Consider the following 21237-nt stretch of genomic DNA (forward strand, 5'->3'; position numbering starts at 1 on the left):
TGTGTTACAGGGGAGTGATAGAAGGAGCCTTGCCGAAGATTGGGGAAGCATTGTGAGTAAAGCTCTGGGCATCCTCTGAGCAGCCAGCAAACCCTTCCCTTCCAGAGGTGTTGCACTGCTACAGCACTGAACCCATTAACTTAATGGACATTGATCCTCTGGACAATGGCTGAAGTCAAGGAAAAAATTCTGCACATATCTCAAGGTCTGACTTCTGGTCAAAAGCAGTTTGGCTTTCTTGCTAGTTTTTTTTTTTAATTTTGCCTTTATTCCATGTGTGTCCATGATTTTGAATTGTGCAGCGCTCTGATACAAATAAAGAAGAAAGAAAGAAAGGTGTTGTGGACAAAAAAAAAAAAGCCCTCTCAGTTGTCACCTAGGAATTACCATTCAGTAAACATGGTTGCAATAGTATGTGGTGCAGTAAAGGGCACGAATTTAAGTGCTGACTCAGCAGATACTAGCTGCCTCTGCACCTAATTCAGATGTCAATTAGCAGCATCCACCCCTTATGGCTGCCCGAATTGTCTCCTTCCCAGCTGGTCATGATATTACAAAATATAGTAGTACAGTACCTTGGTTTACAAACGCCTCGGTTAATATAATTTTCGCTTTACAAATGGAAATCCATTGAAAATAATGCCTCATAATGTCCCATAGAATGCATTAATTTTGTAAATTGAGGTACTACTGTGAAGGTTTTAAGAACCGGCACCCATACTTGTTTTTACAGTTAGCAAGTGTTTCCTAATATTCAACTGAAATCTGGCTTCCTGTTACGAATCCATTAGTAAATGTCCTGCACTCTGGGATAATAGAGAACAGTTCCTTCTTTATGTATAAGAATGCCTCAAGACTAATTTTACATGATGAGATTATACCATGCCAGTTAACTCGATCTTAAATTTCAGGTCAACAGAACTAGATTAAGGGTAATAATACCAACTGTGTTAAGAGGAACTGAATGTAGTACTTATCAGGCCTTCAGAATATATGCCTCATCAGACTGAATGAAGCCCAGCAACTCTGTACGGTACTCTACCGCATGCTCAACAGCCTGTTGTTTTTCTAAAATTTGGAAGGTGCCACAACTAGAAACTTTACAGAGGCTCCAGTAGGCAATGGCTGCCGTGGTGGGAACATAGGTTATACATTTCTCTGCACTTAAGATGTATCCTTTCATCACAAGTGCTTTGGTGCCACTTTCAGTTCATTTGCTCTTCTTCTTCTGGAAGACTTTGGAACTCACAACACAACCTCTAAATCCATATATAACAAGGGTTATTGTAGGAAGAATTAGAAGATGAAATATATCCACCTTTTGATTGTGAAAGGTCAAGATAGGTAACATTAGTGTGATGCTATCAAATATTTTTCTATTATGTAATTAAGTGCCACTGGCAGGTCACTCTGTGTCAAAAAATACAAATAAAGTTGTGACCACATTAAATTACTAGAATACAATATCTCTCTCTTGCTGTCAGTTAATACAAGATAAGGTAAAGGTTCCCCTTGACATTTAGTCCAGTCGTGTCCGACTCTAGGGGGCGGTGCTCATCCCCGTTTCCAAACTATAGAGCCAGCGTTTGTCCGAAGACAGTTTCCGTGGTCATGTGGCCAGCACAACTAGAGACAGAACACCGTTACCTTCCCACCAAAGTGGTACCTATTTATCTACTTGCATTTACATGCTTTCGAACTGCTAGGTTGGCAGGAGCTGGGGACAAGCAACGAGGGCTCACTCCCGTCGCGTGGATTCGATCTTATGACTGCAGGTCTTCTGACCTTGCAGCACAGAGGGTTCTGCGGTGTAACCCGCAGCGCCACTGTGTCCCCAGCCAGTTAATACAAGCATGAGTTTAAAAATGCATTTACCCAGGTTTAAAATCAGAACTAAAACAATGGAACTAAAAGTACATGCTAATTCTGAGGGACCTTTCATGTTCTGTATTATTTCCAGCAGTGATAAAGTTCACCGTTTCCACACTCAAACAATAAAGTGTAGAATTAAATGTTTTCTTGCACTTTTTCGTATCCAAGACTTTCTTCCCACACATTGCACAGATGCCCTTTTTGTATGCACATACTGTACCTGGCAGTAGTGAGAACCTGGTAGATGAACTGAACTTTTACAGATTCAGCATACTGCAAATTTGTTTTTACCATAGGGATCAAACTTTGCCTTCTTTAATGTCAATGCTTTGTTTTCATTTAGTTTTCTCCCACCACTTTCCATAATGTTTCTTGCACCACCTTTCCATGTTTCAAGTCTAATTACAGTACCAAGTTTTCTCTCACATTTCTCACAAACCATGGCAAGCCAGCCACAACAAGGCTGATGGAAACAAACCAGCCACCCCAACACGAACCGAGAGTCTGGCTGACACCACCACCACAAAACACAGTTCCTTTCCAACTTCTGGCAGCTGCTTCACATTCCTATGTCTCTCCTTCAACAGAGAACAGATCCAGCCCCTTCTCTGTGTGGAAATCTTTTAAGTGTTTGAGAAGTGTTATCATATCTCCCCCTCAGTCCCCTGATCATCCTTGTTTCTTCCTCTGTACTTATTCCAGTTTGCCAGCATTCCTCTTAAAGTGCAGTGTCCAGAAATGGCCATAGTAACCAATATGAGGCTTAACTAGTGCCGAAACTAGTACTTTGTGGGATTTGGAATATATACTTCTGTTAATATAACCTGAAATAGCATTTGCTTTTTTGTAGGAACATCAAACTGCTCATATTCAGCTTGTGATTTTCAATACTATGGATACATGAAATCTGGCCTACTGACTTAACAGGGGTTGCAGGTGATTGATTGGCAGCTCCTGGGCTCAGAAAGGTCACAAACCACCTTTTCTGGAGAGAGTTGCACTCTTGTGAAAGTTTGGCATATTCTTGGATCAAACTTTCCTAATGGCAGCTGGAATGGTGACAGCTATAGCTAGGAATACTTATGCTAGTTGTGCCTGGTTCAACATGCCTCCCTGGACTGAGAGATCATGGCTACAGTGACCTACATTTTAGTAATCTCACATATGAGCTACTGTAGTGCCCTCTAAGTAGGCCTGCTCCTGGTTCAGCAGTTTCAGCTGGTGCAGAACACCTCTGCATGGTTACTGCGCCAAACTGCCCTCATGTTATATCTAGGACAGTTTGCCTTATTTTTCTGAGCCAACTTCAAGGTGCTGATCCTGGCTTACAAAAACAGAGATATAAACACTGAATAATAAATAAAATAATAATAATAATAAAGTATTAAAACAAAACACCCCCCTTGCAATGTATGCTTAGAAAAACATTGCCTGAGTTCTATGAAGGAAGCGCATTCACACTGGCAATACTGTATACCTGTGCTAATCCAAAACAGCAGTGACACATTTATAGCGGCAGAACAGTTATAGACACAATGGAGTGAAAATGTTCTGTATCACCAGGAGTCTCAAACCAACAGCTAAACTTTACTAAATCTGTTGTTATTGTAAGCCATGTGGAGATTCTTTAAATGAAAAGCAAGACAGAAATAAAAGCAAGAAACAACTAATACAGATGATCAAAACGTGATCTAGCTCAAGCACAGGGTAAATGTCAGAGGACAGACATGACTACTAGAATCTTCCTGGTCTTTTCAAGCCTCAGTTTGAGAAAGGAGCAGCCTCAGTAAAGGCCAGTCTTCTGTTCGCAAGAATGTTGGGAGGTACTGCATTTCTAGATGACATTTATGTACACAGACAGGTGAATTATGGCACACACAGTGTGTGAATTATGCAAGCATACCACTGGGCACCTTTTCCTTAGTTCCGCCCCCCCCCCCCCCAAAATCCTGCACATACTCTTGGCTAGGGGAATAGCTGCTCCACTTTCTGTGCTGTTCTGTTCCCTTACTTTATTGCCTAATTTTCCAATGCTCGGTGCCTACCTTGTCCCTAACAGGTAGTAAAACACATGTAATTATCATGTTGGTTCCAGAAGGACTACAAATGCCATCACGTGGCCAACCATAACCAAAGCATGGTGCTGTTATAGTGTGTATAATTAAAAACTTAAAAATTTGCCTTGCTTTTTTATTTTTTTTATACAGCTCTGATAAAAACACTGTCTTACCTTGTCTGGTTCTCTCCTCTCCCTCTCTCTCACACAGACACAACTATTAATATTTTCTAGCAGCTAGAAATCATTTATAGACTTCCATCTTTTCTAAGTTCTTCTTTGTCATGGCAAAGCCTTGGTTAGGCAGAAGAGTCTCCCCATTTATTATAAATCAGGGATGAACAATCCAAAGACCAGTGCTTAATTCAGACTCATTTGGTTTGCTGATGACTCATGATAACAAATACCTTGAAATCCACCCCATACCACACAGATTACGATCTAGTGGCAGGAAGATAAAATATGTGCTATCTAAACTAGTTATTTGATAAATAGTCACCCAGCTGGAAGTGTGTGGAGGTATATTTGGTACTAGAGGTAGTGCTATTATTAGAGGTTACTGTGTACATAATTAAAGAGTTCTGCATGGGCTGGCAGACTTAAGATATCAACATCTTATTCCCATATCTGACATGACCTCTAACAGTTGCAAGTTTTTCCTCGTAAACTGTACGTTTCCAGCAGTATTCGTGACAAGCCCTGTTTCTCACCAAAGGGAAGAATGATTCATTCCTGTGAATTTGTCTAGGAGTATACAAACTGTACACAAAGCATAATTAAAAGCATACATGTCTGAAAAGTGTGAGATGTGTGGCTGAATGATGTACATCAACTGTCGTATTTCCCCAGTTCAAACATGGAAAACGGCTGGTTTCCGGCTATGTTTGAAATTTGGATGCTATGGCTTACCCAAAGAAGCTGAAATAAATTCATGCTTTCAGATCCTGGCTTGCTAATGGGGACTTGATCAATCCACAGTTCTTTTGTGTTTGCATATAATGGAGAAAAGTATTTTGCATAAAAATGGAAGCAAAACTGGTGGAGTGAACTGCAGGAATAGAATAGGAAACCACTGTGTTATATGACACCTGAACACAAGCTTGACTTCAAACTTTTTGTAACATTTAAGACTTAAACACTCTCAGCTAGACTCAGATTTATTCATGCTAGGAGGAAACCCACTGAGACTTAATTTTGACTTCATTATAAAGTTGACATGTTATGTTTACAGAAAGAGGAGGCTGTCCTGTTCCATCTGCTGATCTTGGCTGTCCAACACAAGTGTCGTTTAGCTACTTTACAGAATAAATGTTGTAAGAAAGTAAATAATTCACAGTAATTAACTCGGAGAGCTAAATTGCTTCTCTCTAAATTGGTTCATATGAGCCTGCTTCTGGATTGAAAAGGAGGATATAATGCCTACGCACAGTCCTTCTGATGGAGGTATAACACCATCCAGTATCTTCAAGGGGGGAAGCAATAAAAAAAATGAATTAATCTTTGCCTATGGCAAAAATTAAAAGACTGTACAGGTTCTGAAACCTGATGGGAAAACTCAAAAAACGAAATGACATCTGAAGCTAGAGATCAATGTATGGAACTAGCAATATTATTTGTATTATTGGATACACACAAGCCCAGCAATTAATTTTGTTTAGCTTCATTGAACTAGTGTCAACATTCTCTCTTGTGCCACTAAATGAGTGTTGTCATTACTTTCTGAAGCGGTTATTCCTAGTGTTCCAGCTGTGCAGTCCCAAAATTTTAAAAAATGGCTTACATTTGGTTTGCTTGTTATGTGCCATCACGTTCCATCTGATTTACAGCAACCCTAATTGTTAAGTTAAGCAAGAGTATTTCAGTAATGGTTTTAACATTCTATTGTTCTCCCTGCCCTGCCCCATGAGATTCCATACCCCAGCAAAACTTTTAATCCAGGTTTCACGAGCCCTAGTACCCTAACTCTTATCACCTGTACTGCAGTGGTTATCCTTTATGTTTTAACCATAACAAATTGTACACATGAAAATGAACCCAGGCATACAGTATATGGCTTGACACGGATAACAAAGTTATCAAATACTAACAGGAACAGAATACTTGAAGGAATTAGAATACAGTAGCTAAATTACATGGGAAGGCGGGAGTTTCATGTTTTAGAAATCTTTTCCACTGTGGACATTATATACTAGCTCCCAACAGATCAAAATACTCAGCTGACCACTCTTTGGCAGATGAATCAAAACAGGCCATCTGGCCCTTTTCACTGAGCATAGATGCAGAATGCGTGGCAACCCATTAAAGCCTTTAAGTGCTGCATTTGCTGGTGTCTTAAGATTAAAGGAAAAGATTACTCCTCATTTCTGTAATATTCTTCCGTATCTGGATCACAGGCATGTCAGATTTAAATATACATATTTGGGTTGCAGTCTACCACAGAATGTAACTGGCAGAAATCCTGTTGCTTAGCATAGTAAGTTACGCTGGAGCAGACCCGTTGAATCAGTGGGGATTTTGTGAGTCAGTATCTCCATAAGTCCAAATGAGCCTACTCTAGTTATGATGCAAAAGTAGGTTGCAAGTAGAGTAGGCCCATTTGAATCAATGGAACTTTTGGAGGAGTCAATTCACCCAGTCCCCAATGATTAAATGCGCCTGCTCCGGTATGACCTGCCATGCCAGACAACTTCAACCAATGTGTTGAAACCTGTCCATTGTGGCAGGTGCCCACCAAGTTGGGCATGAACCAACTAGGTGGGCACCTGCGACAGGAGGAGGTGGGCTGGGAAGCGCCAAACATCTGTTCGGACAAAAAAACAAACCGGCACAAACAGCTGAACCAGGGGTTCATGTCCATCTCTATTCTTAACCATAGATTTCTAACATATCTAACTGGTACTCCACTAGGTTTGCCAGGTTTCGAGGCACCAGTTGAAGTTTCAAAGAATGGCTATGTTTCTTTCAGTCTCCAGGATTGGAGGAAAACCTCAAGGCAAGGAGCACTGGAAGGGGGGAAAGTTCAATTCTATTATACATGAGGAGGCTGGAGATCTATTTTCCCTCCATTTAACTGGTGCCAAAGCTCACTTGGTCAGCCTAGATGCATGCATGTGTCTTGTACATGTACTGTATTTGCTTACATTAGAGTGTTCGAAATCCACACTGTCTATCTCACTGTTTCACGTACATACTATAGCTAGGCATAAATAACCTTAGAAAATTATAGACACTGTGGGGAAAAAAATCAGGGGTGCAGTTTCACCAAATTCTCTCATGGAAGGAGGAGTTATCCAATTAAGTCTCAGATATGGGGTTCACCATTGTTACTACCACAGCTTTTTCAAAGAATCCTTATTGTCAGTCCGACCACTATCTTGCATTTTTCACAATCCCTTCCATCTCACATCATTCGAGGGCACTGCAGTGGTAGTGATGATAGCAGTGAGATAAGCTTGGGAAATAATTCTGTATAGTCGCCTTCTATTGGTAGAACAGGAAAAGGGGTGGGGGAGAAAATCTTAGAATGTTTCTCAGAAAAATGTCTTCTGAGAACTGTTGGTTCAGCACTCATTATCTTTAAGGTTTCAGCACCTTTCCCAGACTTTGAAATATTGTGTTTGAGGAATCATTTCAGATATATTTTTGTCTCTACTGTAAATACTTATAATGCTGCAGATGCTTTCCTCTAAACCCTGTACCACTATAAGGGAGGGCAGCATTCTGTTCTGCTCCAGAAAAACACTGAAACTAATGATGTGCAATAATTTCTCCTCCAATTTTCCCAGCTTTATTTCCCCCAAAAAGAGGTTTCCATTTTTCTTCCTCACGTTTCATGGCCCTTCCAAATTTCTTTGTCTATGTTTTCCAGCTTTCTTTTTTTTCAGCTATGTTTTTCACCTTGCAGTGTTAACAGAAAGTTGAAAAACAATAGACAAAGGTATTACATTTGACAGGTATTCCATCCATCCGTCCGTCCGTCCATCCGCCCACCCGCCCGTCCGTCCATCCATCCATCGCACATAATCACTTTGTAACTTCTCTCATTGCCCATAGTTCCTAATCTGAAATAATCTATGTGAAAGGACTAGAGCTTCTGACATATTTCAATGGGCATTCTGATTAATGGGAAACTTGGGAGAGGTAGAACCTCATTTACATGATTTTTTCCAAAGTTCTCCTTCATTTTGAATTCTTTTAGAAAGGAATTTTTTTTCTATCAGTTACGTGCAGAATAGTCGAAATTCTTATGAAAGAAAATTGTTGAACAGCACTAGGACACAGATTATTTTCCAGTTGTTACACAATGGCCCATCCCCTTTGACAACACAAGGGCCCACTCCCTACTCCCAGAGTTTGGCTCTGAAATTTCAGAGAATGGGACACTGAGGACCTGGCAATCCAACCTGCAATGACACTGGTCATTTCCAAGCAAATGTGGAGGCCACCTATTTTTAAAGCAGAATAAAATTCTTTGCTGTTTTTCACCATTAGTCACCATTATTCCAACAATGACCAATCAGTCATAAACTTGGCTGAAAAATGATGACTGATCAATCACAAATCCAGATGCCTGACAAATGCTTACAGCAATGTTTAAAGCAAATCTGAATAGTACAACATTTTAAAAGTCACACATTGCTATAGATTTATTAAACAGTACACAAAATAAGCATACAGCTGTATGCAAGAGAATCAGAAACTCATTAAAACATAATTAAATCTTGATGAATGCATCTCAATCAACAACATATTTCTAAACATCAGATTTAATTTACAGTACCTGAGCCAACTTTCTATCAACAAATATATTCAGAAATAGATTCTGCAGGCCCCTAAAACCTCAAGAGTATTAAATACCTCAAGGGTATTAAAAGTACTTGAAAAGTCTATGGAAGAGAGAAACTCAAAGGAAAGGAAATTATAAAAATGCAGATGCCCCAGTGCTTGTTGGAAGCTACCTTTTTTAACAGGATGTTAGGCAAAGCTAGGCTTCTGCTAAGCCACAAAGCCTACTAGCTTAGAAAGTAGAGCCACATTTACATGTCTTTCTGTCACATAATATTTCTAGAAGGGAGAATTCCTGCATTTGTAGACCAAAAATTTTTTTTAAAAAAGGACACATCTCTAGACCTGAGCCCCATATGTGCCAGAGAGAGGAACAGATTGAAAATATTAGAATAAAAGGACAGCCAGCATTTAAAGTCTGAGTGCAAATGGAAGCAGCTGGATACCAGGAGATGTTGGCTGGACTATGTGGGTGCTGCCGGCAGAGGCTCTGCGAGATTTGATGTCAAAATTCATCTCTCATCTTCTATTCTGTGCTACTTGCCCTGATACCTATAAATTTCAATAGACAGCCAGTGACTGTGCCTCTTCCTGCTCCCTGCTGTGAAGGTGACTGATCTATTTGAGCCAAACTAGTGCCTTGATCCACGGACAGTACTGACCTCCTGCTTTGTGAATGGCTGGCTCAAGATATAGCAGACCTGGTGCTTACTACTTGACATGGAAAATGATGAAGAAAACAAGAACCCGTATTTAGAATCTTCCCAATCACATTTTTGGCATATTATACATTCATAACGCTTATTTTTGTGGTAGATTGTCTACACGTCCCGGGTTATTTGAGAAGGACTGTTGTGAGTCCCGTTATAATTAACAGTATATTCGGTCTGAGAGATTCTTCCTCTAGTAAACGCCCTGTGGGAAAAACGAAGCTCCTCTTCATTGCAGATATTGGGTATGAACGTCAAGTCTCTTATCTTTTGATAAGGGTAATAGGTGTTAAGAGCAAACAGCAGAAAAGAAAATCTCAGATGCAACAGAAGCAGATAATGGGGGGGTCGCTTTGTATCTATATCTTGAGGTATATTACACACACCTGCAAAATATGGAAGCTATGGAGTCCACAAAAGTAGAACAACACATGCTTCTGGAAAGCCTTAGGTGGAGGGGACAAGACATTTGTCACTGCTCTCTACTGTAAACAGGGTCCCTGGTACACTAGATAACTATTGCTGTGTTCTGCAGTTGTCCACAGCACTGAGGAGGTGGCTAGTTTAAGAGAGCCAGCTCCTTTGAGGGCTGTCAAAACTACCACATGTTCTTGGTACTGTTAGCAATCTTCAAACTTCTGGCTGGCAAATGGGCACAGGCTGCTGCCTCTCTCCTCTTCTGGGCACAGTGAGTCTTCTTCCTTTCGGGCGGGTTGTGTTCAGTGCACCAAAATGGATGGTTGCTTATGCTCAAGTTCCATCTCTAAAACATACCCTCTGTCTACAACAGAGCCAGCTTTTAGCACAGCTGTACACTAACTCTCCTACAGTTCTCCCTCTTTCCCCTCAATACAATACCAACAATACCTATAGACAAGATATACACATCAATATTGAACCATCAAAGGGACGCCACCATCTTTCTCACTGACTTCTTCCTCCAGGTCCGGTGAGTGTAGCAGAACGGGAGGAACAGTTCTTTGCCTCCCACTATGGGTAACAGAAAAATCTGGATACTAATCCTGCTTTAACGGCAAGTGTATCATAGTAATATAACTCCAAGAAAGGAAGTAAAGAGCTTTATCACACTCTTCCTCCACATTTTACCAGCCAGCAACACTGTGCCCTTTCTATGCTTGTCTCTTACTTGTTGACAACATCAGGTCCCCACAGAAAGAAGCTTGCTGAGTTGTTCAGAGGCTCTTTACAGAAATCAAGGTCCCAGGCTGCTTGCAGCTTTTACTCTGATGGTCAGTGTGAAAAGAGAGTTGGTGAAAAAGAGTGTGCCGTCTCCTCTAGAGAACAAAAATATTGTGATAAAGAAACAAGGGGAGAAAGAATTGAAGGAACAGAGAATCAAGGAGGAAAGGGTTAAAACAGAGATCTGCCTAGTGGAAGAAGGGAAAGAAAAGGAGGAGGAGTTAGAGATCAGTGTGTGGGAGATACGTAAAAGGATCAGGAGGGGAACAGGTCTTTTGGATTCATACAGGGATAAGAAAGAAGGAAGACACAAGCCGAGAGAATGTGAGGGATTTGTTGAAGGACTTTCCTAATCTTAAAGTGTGGGGATTGTTACCTGACCTGCTACCTAAAGGAGAGGAGGTGTCGATTATCAAAACTTCAGAATGGACAGTGGTTGTCTACCTGAGAGGACAGGGTTGCTGGAAGAAGGTGGTGCGCCCTGCCCCTGCTCACAACAAACCACCTCTTGAGGGGGACTGGGCACGCCATCTGTGTTGTGGCACAATATGTGCGGTCCAGAGTGCCCCACTGAGAAATCCTACCGACAAGGAACGCTTTGGTCCGGCTCCCCAATATTAAGAAATAGTACCCATTATGGAGAACAGTTAGAGTTTGAATTGAATTATGTATATCCTACTGAAGTTATTGTTGATACCCCTGAACCCAAGTTTAATAAATCTGTTAATGGTTTGAATGAGCCAATGCTTAATTTTCCCACACGAAACTTGGAACTGTCAGGAATGTTCAAAGAACCCAATCACAATCAGATAAGTGGAACAAAGCCTCTCATCTAGTGACTGAAAATGGCCCCGAGACTACAGACAGATTTTAATTTGGTAAAATTAATTAATCCATTTGGAAAAAGAAATAGCCTCTAAATGCCCTCTCCATATCACCTAGTCTTGTCCCACCTGTCAAGATTCAAGAGTCTAGGTTTCCCAGTCTTAGAGTTATGGCAGAGCCAGGCACCCCACACAGGCACACATTCTGTTTTATGACTAGTATAGACTAAGAACGGCTCATTGACAGCGCCCCCAGACTGCTTTTCTAAACACTCTTTAGAAATTAAAACACCTCTTAGATTCTAGAATGTATTGAGCTACTTTTTATATGCTATTATTGACTTCAAAGTAATGTATAGTAAATTCCCAAAACTTCTTAAATCATCAATGCCAGTGGTTCTTAACCTTTGTTACTCGGATGCTTTTGAACTGCAACTCCCAGAAACCCCAGTCAGCACAGCTGGTGGTGAAGGCTTCTGAGAGTTGCAGTCCAAAACCCCTGAGTAACTCAAGGTTAAGAACCAGTGATCAATGCAATACAGAATCTGTTAAACTTAAATCTTTTGTTTGTTAACAAAAACAGCTTTATTAACTTCAGTGGAATTAGAGTGGATTATAACTCTATGCTGTTGGTTAAGAAGACTGTAGGTTGAATGAACTATATGCATTCAACTGTCCTGGTTAAATCAATTATTTACCAAATCATTTTTGTTGTTACTTAGAATACTTCTCAAACAACCTTTTCCTGTTAATTAGGAAGTTGGCATTTTTGTTTTGACTCTTTTTGAATGTAATTTTTATTGTTTTGTAAGATTTGATAGGAGACTCTCGAAGGGCAAGGAATGAATCAAATCAAATAAATGTCACAATTACTTGTATGAGTATGACCATTAAGAGAATATTTTTACTTTACTATAACATTATCCTATTCTGAAAAAAAACCCACCTGATTTTGGTTCATAGTACAGTTTCCTCTGTCAGTGATCATGTGAAGTCCAGCTTCAGCCACTGTATTTATACTCTTTCAATGCTAGTGGAAAATTATTCCAGGCTCGTTGAAATAAAATTATAAAGAGATAGTTAATAAATAACTGTATGAACTAGAATACTATTTTAAAATGAAACCAGGGTCAATATATATATGGAACCTATACTACAACTTTGTAAATACGTAACCACCTGTCATGTTATTTTAGTGCCCATGTATCTATTTTCATTTGCCTTTACCCCTAAGCATGACATGTAATGTCATGGTAACATAAACAGTAGGGCTGGGATGAAGAAACCAAGTTATAAATAGTAAGGTTTAATCTATGAGATGCTGAAAGTTGCTAACCTATAGGACATCTGTTCTATGACATAAGACTTCAATCAGAAGCTTTTCTGCCCAATGTCAGTATCAGTAAGAGGTAGAACGGACAGAAGTTAGAGCTGTTATTATGTTTGCTGGTAGGTTGTGGAGTTGTAGCGCAAAACGAGGATGATGTTTTCACAGTCTGGGAAGGGATGTTGAATGGAAGGAATGTTTGAGTGGGATGGAATTAGAGGAAGAATTAGTTTTAAAAGTCACTCAGTATACACCGTAGAGAGCAAGCATTTTGTTTTTACAGCCCTCCCCCTTTTTTCGTTCAGAGTAATAAAAACTAATAGTTCCCGACTATCAGCAGTGGACACACACACTCGTTATCAGCATACAGTTTAACTTTACTGTTGTGGGTGATCCCACTGGCAGGCATTCAGCTCGTAGAAAGAGATGTAAATAACCAATGAGCCAGGGTGCTCTCTTTCTCCATGAAATTGGGCAGCATTCCAAGTTCCAAACCACTGTTCTAAAACCCAACCAGAAACAAAACAGCTACCCTTTACTGCTGGGTCTTTCTACAAGCAGGTCTAGTGGCAGGCCTGCATTCTTGAGCAGTTACACAGTTACAACCTTGTGCATTTCAATGTCAGTTTAAGGTCATGCACTTTTCACAAGGCCTTGTGATGTAAACAGCTGGGAGTGCTCAAGAAAGATCAGATCTTTTTGTCCCCTCTGACTCAGAGGGGAGAGGTAGAACAAAGCAAGGTGCAGAACAATTAGTTTTCAATTCACATTTTTACCACTTCCAGCAATTTCACAGGTCTCCAGCCAAACACGTGATAAATTTAAATTTAAAACATAAATGATGTTTCCCATATAAGAATGGGAAATTGCCAATTTAATCATGTTGTGTAATTATATTGCCATACTTTAAAATAATTACCTCACAGTAGTTATTTTCTTTCTTGTATCCCAAATCATGCTGGGCCTGCCTTTTTTTTTACAACTGGATCACTGTAAAGCAGCGGTCCCCAACCTTTTTAGCCCCGCGGACCAGTTGGAGAAGGTGGGGCAAACCCCACACTCGTGCGCATGTGCGAAGGACTGGGAGGGTGCTCATGCGGGTGTACGTGCACTCATGTGCATGCACAAAGGGTGCTTGGAGGCACTCATGCGCATGCACTAGGGTGGTGGAGTGCTCGTGCAGGTGCGGGCACACATGCTCATGCGCAAAGGGGCTGTGTGGGGGAGTGCAGGGGGTGGTGGAGGGGGAAGGTCTCTCTCCGTGGCCAGTATGGCTCAGGTCATGGACTGGCACTGGGCCGCGGACCGGGGGTTGGGCACCTCTGCTGTAAGGTATTCTGTCAGAGGGCTGCCTTTGAAAAGATCTGGATGCTTCAATTAGCTCCTTTGTAGAGGAGCAGAGGCGATTTTCAATTTGCTGATATCTTGAAGTGACTTGTTAATTAAGCCACTTCACTATACTGGAAATGGACACTGGAACGAGCCTTGGCAGCCACAAGGCTCAATTGTAGTCCATTCCCAGTGATTACACACACTGGAAACAGACTAAACTAGAGCACCCCAACCCCCACAAAAAAAGCAGAAACTGACAAGATGCTCAAAATGCTACGGGTTGGATTGCTTTGGGGGCAACTTAATACAAATTGGTCTAGCGATTACATTGTGTGGTTGCCTGAAAAAACAGTGAATCAAATCTAAACCCTCCCAATAATGCACCCAATAGCAGGACCAATGCTGCCTGAACAAGCCCTGATACTACCTGAGAAGGGCACCCTGCCAAAGAAGGTAAGGTGAATGTCATAAGGGAGGTGCTTCACATTGATGGCATTCTGTCCAGTGGAATGCCCCTCTTCAAAATGCTCACCTAGCATTTAACATACAACCTTCAGAATCAAGCACATATTTTTATATCCTCCATCATCACCACCATCATCAACGTTGCCTCTAATTTTCAGCCCTGCTGCAAAACTGGAACTAAACAGGCATCAAAACTGGCTGCTGGTGCAAAGCCCCAACAGAGCTTTGCATGCACAGCTCAGAGGGATGTTCATCATCATCATCATTATCATCATCATATTCTGTCAAGTCAATTCTGTCTTATGGCAACTCTTTTCCAGGGCTTTCTAGGTAGACAGTACTGAAAAGTGATTTACCATTCCCTTCTTCTTGGGGCTTTCTGCAGCTGACCCAAAGTAATACAGGCTGGATTTTCTGAAGGGATGCACAGTGGGGAATTGAACGTTCAACCTCTGCAGACAGAAACCTAACTCACTGAGGTATCCAGCTGGCTTTTATATCCTCTAAGGCAGTGGTTCTTAACCCTTTTGAAAGAAACGCCCCCTTGAGCCATTGAGGAAGTTATCATCGCCCCCCTCCCCGCGGTGATGATATCTTTTTTATTTGTTTGTTTGTTTGTTTGTTTGTTTGTGACACTTAAATCCAATGACCCCTGAAAACAAAATTCAATTCCAAGAAAATGAAATGCCCCAAAAAAGTAACATTTAATGATTTAGTTGCAAGCGAATTTTAAGACGCAAAAAGAAATATAAAAAGGGCATAAAAACAAACCACAATGCAGGAACTAAAAATTTGAAGACGAAAACTCTGAAACTAAATTAAGATTGAAGGAAAATATATATTCATGCACACTGTAAAAAGGCTGCAGCCATCTTAACAGGTTTGGCTTGCTCCAGTGCCCCCCTACCGCCCCCCTTCTGCTCCAGCGCCCCCACGCCGCCCCTTTTCGTTCTACCGCCCCCCTGAAAAATGAAATCGCCCCCTGGGGGGCATTATCGCCCATGTTAAGAACCACTGCTCTAAGGCATATAAAAAACTTTATTTTTATGTGTGCTTTCCAACAAAGCACTCTTCTGTGTATTCTTAAAGGCTTTCACAGCCGGGATCCGATGGTTGTTGTGTTTTCCAGGCTGTTTGGCCGTGTTCAAAATAGAATCACTCTTCTATTTTGCAGCTTTGATTTTTATCTGCTATAATGTTTTCGCTCTTTGAGAGTTGCTTCATTGTGGATGTCTCAAGTCATTTCTCAAAATGACTAAAGGTATTATACCACATCCAGTACTCTGCTTATCATGTGGTCTAAAAATGCAATAAATAGACAAAAACAATCCAAAAGCATCTAAACTAAATGTTTTGGTCTTGTTTGTACCACTGACACAGGCAACAGCTACTAGGATTACCATATTGTTCCATTTATAAGACACCCTTCTTTATAAGAGCCCCCCTCCACTTTTCTAACCCAAAACTTAAGAAAACTCACCTGAGTATTTAGCCTGTGAGCTCACTTCAACATTAGGAGTCCCTGTTGAATCTGAGCCTACAGGCTCCACCTCCAAGGAGGTGTGTTCCAATTGGTTTGTTCCGCATCAGCTATCGTCAGTTCCATAAGGTTTGTGATTGGAGGAAGCTATCTCTCTTGACTCTAGGAAGCTACGTCTCCTGATTGGAGGCAGCTAAGCCTCGAGATTGAAGTAATTCTGTTTAAAGAGGCAAGGTTTTGTTCTCTCCGTGTTCTCAGCTTACTTCCATATAAAAGACAACCATAAATTTTTAGTGTAATGATTTTTGGCAAAAGTGACATCTTATACATGGAAAAATATGATATATCATGCTTGTGAAGATGGCCGTAAGTCAGATATGTAATAATGATCCGTTTCTCCTAAGATGCTTTCCCCCTTTTGTTTTCAGCAAGCTCCAGTGAAGATACAGAGCATAAATTATAAATAGAACCCTTTGTTGAACCAAGGAATGATTAACCACAAATGGGACTTCAGGTATTTCTGTGCCTTTTGTGCCACCAAGTATTTTAAAAAAAATACCGGTGATGTCTCAGGTCAGGTTCAAGGCTTTGGTGCTCGCCTATAAAGCCCTCCATTGTTTGGGACCTTGTTACTTGTCAGAGCATCTTTCCTGAAGATCATCATCTACCCACGTCACCAGATCCTCCCAGGCGATGCTCCTCTGGGTGGCCATGCCAAAGGAGGCAAGAAAGCATCAGCTAGAAGCAGAGCCTTCTTGGTTGCGGCTCCAGTCCTTTGAAATCAGCTCCTGGTTGAGCTGCTTCTAGCCCCTCCCTGCCCACCTTTACGAAAGGCCTTTGAATGCAACCTTGTATGAATTTTTATTTTCCTGTGCCCTGCCGCCCTGCTAAGAAAACACTGCACTGTCGTGGTTTTAAGAGCATTGATTTGATTTGTCTTTCTTTTTATTTTATCATTTTCTGTTGTTTTGCTTTTGTTGTTTGATTTCATCATTTGTTAACCAGCCAGAATACTGCATCACAGTAATGGGGTGGTATATAAATCAATGAAATAAATGAATAAATCTTTAAAAATTACTCAGAAAGGCCTCATGCATCTTGCAGTGGGGTGAAGAAAACTTTTTGCCACATTTCTCCCCTCCTGGTTGTTTTAGGCCTAAGATGTGCTTTCTTTTAAAACCAGAAATGGCTTCCCGTGACTTCAGGTTTTCCAAAATGAGCCCCCCCCCCGGGCTTAAAATGACTACAAGAATTGCGCCCGAGGCCCTGAGTCTCACTAAGGAAAAAAAAAGATTAATAGGAGGATATATTGATGGGATAACCTAGACACATGAGTCCAGGGACACATCAAGAAGCTCTGTGAAACCCATCTATATCTCCACCCTGGATTTCTGCTTTCCTAAATAAATGGATGGATTATGTCTCATTCCAAGCAGAGACGAATACTGTATCATTTTTGGAAGCAAGCTAGTGGAAGAAATCACAAGGAAGTCCAAAGAGTTTGCTTTTTATAACAGGCCCACGTGGAGAATTAAGCCAGCCCAAACAACTGAGACAAGTCATGACTGGTAAGAGAAAACTGTAGGAATACTCGGAAATGAGTGGCAACATACTGATGTCTTCTCCATCTTTCTTGCCAAGCCCCATCCCATTCAACTGACATCTTGCTAGAGCTATTCACTAATAAAAGTACTGTAACAAGTTCCAATATTTATAAGTCTGAACTACTGTAGTCAGTAAAAAGGTTACTGCATCCAACAGTTCTCCACCACTATAATACGGTGAATGAAGCGGAGAAAGGCTTGCGTTCAGGCAGGGTCCATGGTGTCACTTCTTGTTAGTGCAGATGACCATCCTGAAGGAGATCTGCCAAAATTGGAGATGCTGCCTACAAGCAGACCTGCACCACACTTCCAGAAAAAAAAGACTACTGCCCAAATAAATCTCACTGTCCATGATACTCATATTTTCTCTTCTTATATGAGATAGCTTCAGTAATTTATAGGAAGGCTTGCAAGGTGGCAGAGTCAACCCAAAGATCTTTGAGTGGCCACACCTATTATTTAAAACTAAGGTCTTAATATAATTCATTGATGTGCACCAGCTCTATTTCAATCCTGCTTTTCAGAAGCTGGGTGTAAAAAAGGAACAGTTTTTGCTGGCAAGTCCTGAAAAGGTAGAACCTTGAATTCCAGATCATTATGTACAGTGCTCACGACTCTACATGCTCTGCTTTTTTGAAAAGCAAGTCTTGGAAGAATGAAATGTGACACTGGATTTCTGAGGTTTGTTCCTTTGAAAGTGAAATGCCAGAAGTCTGAGTGTTCTATTAGCCTGTCTCGTTTGGGAGCTTTGAAAAACAATATGCCAGCCATTCCTGAATATATCATTTAGGGTCTGAATTTTCTTTACCCTTTGAGAGTTTTACAGACACATCTTTATTCCTGTGAAAATGACTCTTAAGGCCACTAAAGCTGTATTAGAGATTAGACTTGCCTTCCACTTCACTGTGCAGGAGAACCCTGGTATCAATGAGGGATCGATCGGTCCACAAATGACTGAAACGCCAGATAATAGTGAATCCTATCTACAACATACAAGAAGGCAGGGGGAATGTTTGTGGTGAAAACGTGTCTTCAGTTGCATTTTAAAGTTATTTCCAGTAATTTATTGTCTGGAGGCAGGACAAACGCAACAAGGGGACAGGATGAAGGCCCAAAGGCCTACCACCTTGTATGTTGTACACAGGGCTGTGGTAAACTATGAATAACTGAAACCGTTGTCTCTTGGGTACGAGTTGGCAGTTTGTTGAACTTTTCCGTGTTGGCCAGAAACTCAACTGCTCTCTGACACAACTCTTTTAAACTTTTATGTTTAATTTAATGCCATCCTGAAAAGCTTTAATTTATTTGAAAGTTGTCTTCAAATTTACCAGCTCCTAGGTTTTAATCCAAAACAGAGCTGAGCCTGTCATAAACTGGCACAACACGACTCCAGGAAAGCAATAAGCAAATTAGACTTAACAGCCAATATCTAGGATCCTCTGGTGCCACATCTTGAAATCTAGAGAAAGAGTGGCTGCTGACAATAGATAGCCAAGGCAAATTCCATTGGTGGGTTTGAGTAATACAGGCTCCATGCTCATCTTGAAAGTGGTACCACTGCTTTCATTTAAAAAACATGCTGCTCTGTTTAATGCCATTTCTCATTTAAGATTATGGTGACACACTTTAGGTAGCAACTGGTGAGAAGACACAGTGCCCCAATTTTGGAATTCAGTGTCTTGCCCCTTTCCTTCTGAAGTTCTATAATAACAACGCTGTATCACTCGGCTTGTAGCTTGGACTTTTGATATTTGTGTTCCTTGAATTTATACTGTTTACTATTTGTTGCACTGTAATTATTTGCACTGAAGTGTTTTATTGGCTTTCTTTAAGAGTCTTTCAAATAGAATAGATGGATACATTTATTTTGATAAAATATTCATGACATTAAGATAATACTCTTCATTTGAAGAATGGGGAAATGTACAGTATTAAGCACACATTTTCCTGTATATTGAATGTACTTGGCACAGGTACTAGCAACAGTGAGTTACTGTATATCCTCAGATGTTTGAGTAAACAGAGTAAGATTCAATACTAATTTATTTCATACGGGACATTTATGACTGTAAAGAAAAAGTGCTTCTTTTTTTCTATAACGTGACAGACATGGCACCTGGTAGTTAAAGACTGTAAATAGCTTGTGCAAGGCCACAGGATTACACTCTGTAGTACCTCTACATCAAGTGATAAGGGCTCTATGAAAACCCAGCTGAAGGACCTGCAACTGAACTACAATAGAGATGTGTACCGAGCAAGGAACACATTTTGGATAGAACTATGTAAGTAAGTCAAGGAGACTTTTTGATAATGTGTAAGAAGTAATTTAATAGTGTTGCACGCTGCATGCTTCACACACACACACAAATCTTGTCACGAAAGCTGCTATGGCAGACTAACTGAAACTCTGACATTTGAACCCAATATGACTCAACTCACATGAGACTTTACACAAATATATGAACTGTTCAAGGAAAATGTCCCTTCTGGTAACAAACACTTAAAGGTCACATGCTTACAAATATTTTTTAAAAAAACTCAAGGAAAGCACACAACAGCAAGATTCAAGGAAAGCTGCCATTATAATCACACAATGTACTTGTACATTTACCACTGCCTTCAGTACAAAATGACAATATTAAAAAATACCGTACAACAGGATTACAGCTTCAGGTAGATTTTGATGTCACTGTAAATAGTACCAATGCATATCTGAAAAGGTCTATGTTGCAAATAGCTTTGCATTTGTTACACTTGGATGGAATTACTTACTTATTTACTTATTTATTTGATTTATATACTGCCCCTTTAGCATAAGCACTACTCTGAGTGGTTTACAGGCTCAAACCTCACAAGACCCCTACATAACAACCTACTTTCAATTAATATGGTGGTACACAATTGTCAAGTCGAAAATTCATACAAAGGGGGGGGGGAAGAAAAAAGTTACAGCATCCTGGGTATTCAGTTATTGAAGACAGATGTGAATAATTCCTTTCCTTCCAATTCCCTGGACATAAGGAGGGAAAGGAGCCTGGCATCTCTCAGTAACTTGTTCCAGAGACTGGGAGCCACCACCAAAAAGACCTGCTTCTTTGTCATCGCATTTTTCCTCCTTTGGTGTGGCCACTTCCAGGAACGTGGATTGAAAGAAGCAGGTGAAACAAGTACTGTAGCTGATTTCTGAGAGAGATGTTCCAACAAGTATCAAGGTCCTCAACCACTAAGGGCTTTATACCTCATAATCAGCTCCTTGAATTCAGCATTGAAACTGACAAGGAGCCAATGAAGTCACACCATATATATCTGGGGATATATATGATCAAATTTACTAGTCCCACTAATCAGTCTGGCTGTCACATTTTGGATTACAAGAACACCTCACTTAGAAACAAAGCCAAGCTGCCCTTTCAGAAACCTCAGATTCATATCTGTGCATGTGATCAGATGCTTACATTTTTATTCCCAGTGATCCAGAAATTTCATTTACATCAGAATTGTTGGCTGCCTATGATAAGCAAGCACTGCCGCCAGGCAACTAGGCTGAAAAACTTCTGGAAACAGAAGGGGATTCTTTAAAGC

The 21237-nt window shown here is 40.6% G+C and overlaps 1 protein-coding gene and 1 pseudogene across 4 annotated transcripts in view; both read right to left on the reverse strand.

The window, feature by feature from the left end:
* PITPNC1 (phosphatidylinositol transfer protein cytoplasmic 1) overlaps positions 1-21237 on the reverse strand; it is a 188933-nt gene that overhangs the window by 160010 nt on the left and 7686 nt on the right. The gene's annotated exons all lie outside the window — the stretch shown is intronic.
* On the reverse strand, positions 246-3147 carry LOC140704161 (cysteine-rich PDZ-binding protein pseudogene; annotated as a pseudogene). Its single transcript, XR_013541210.1, has one exon. The product of XR_013541210.1 is annotated as a cysteine-rich PDZ-binding protein pseudogene (transcript).

The sequence above is a fragment of the Pogona vitticeps genome, chromosome 2, assembly GCF_051106095.1.
Source record: "Pogona vitticeps strain Pit_001003342236 chromosome 2, PviZW2.1, whole genome shotgun sequence".
NCBI lineage: Eukaryota > Metazoa > Chordata > Lepidosauria > Squamata > Agamidae > Pogona > Pogona vitticeps.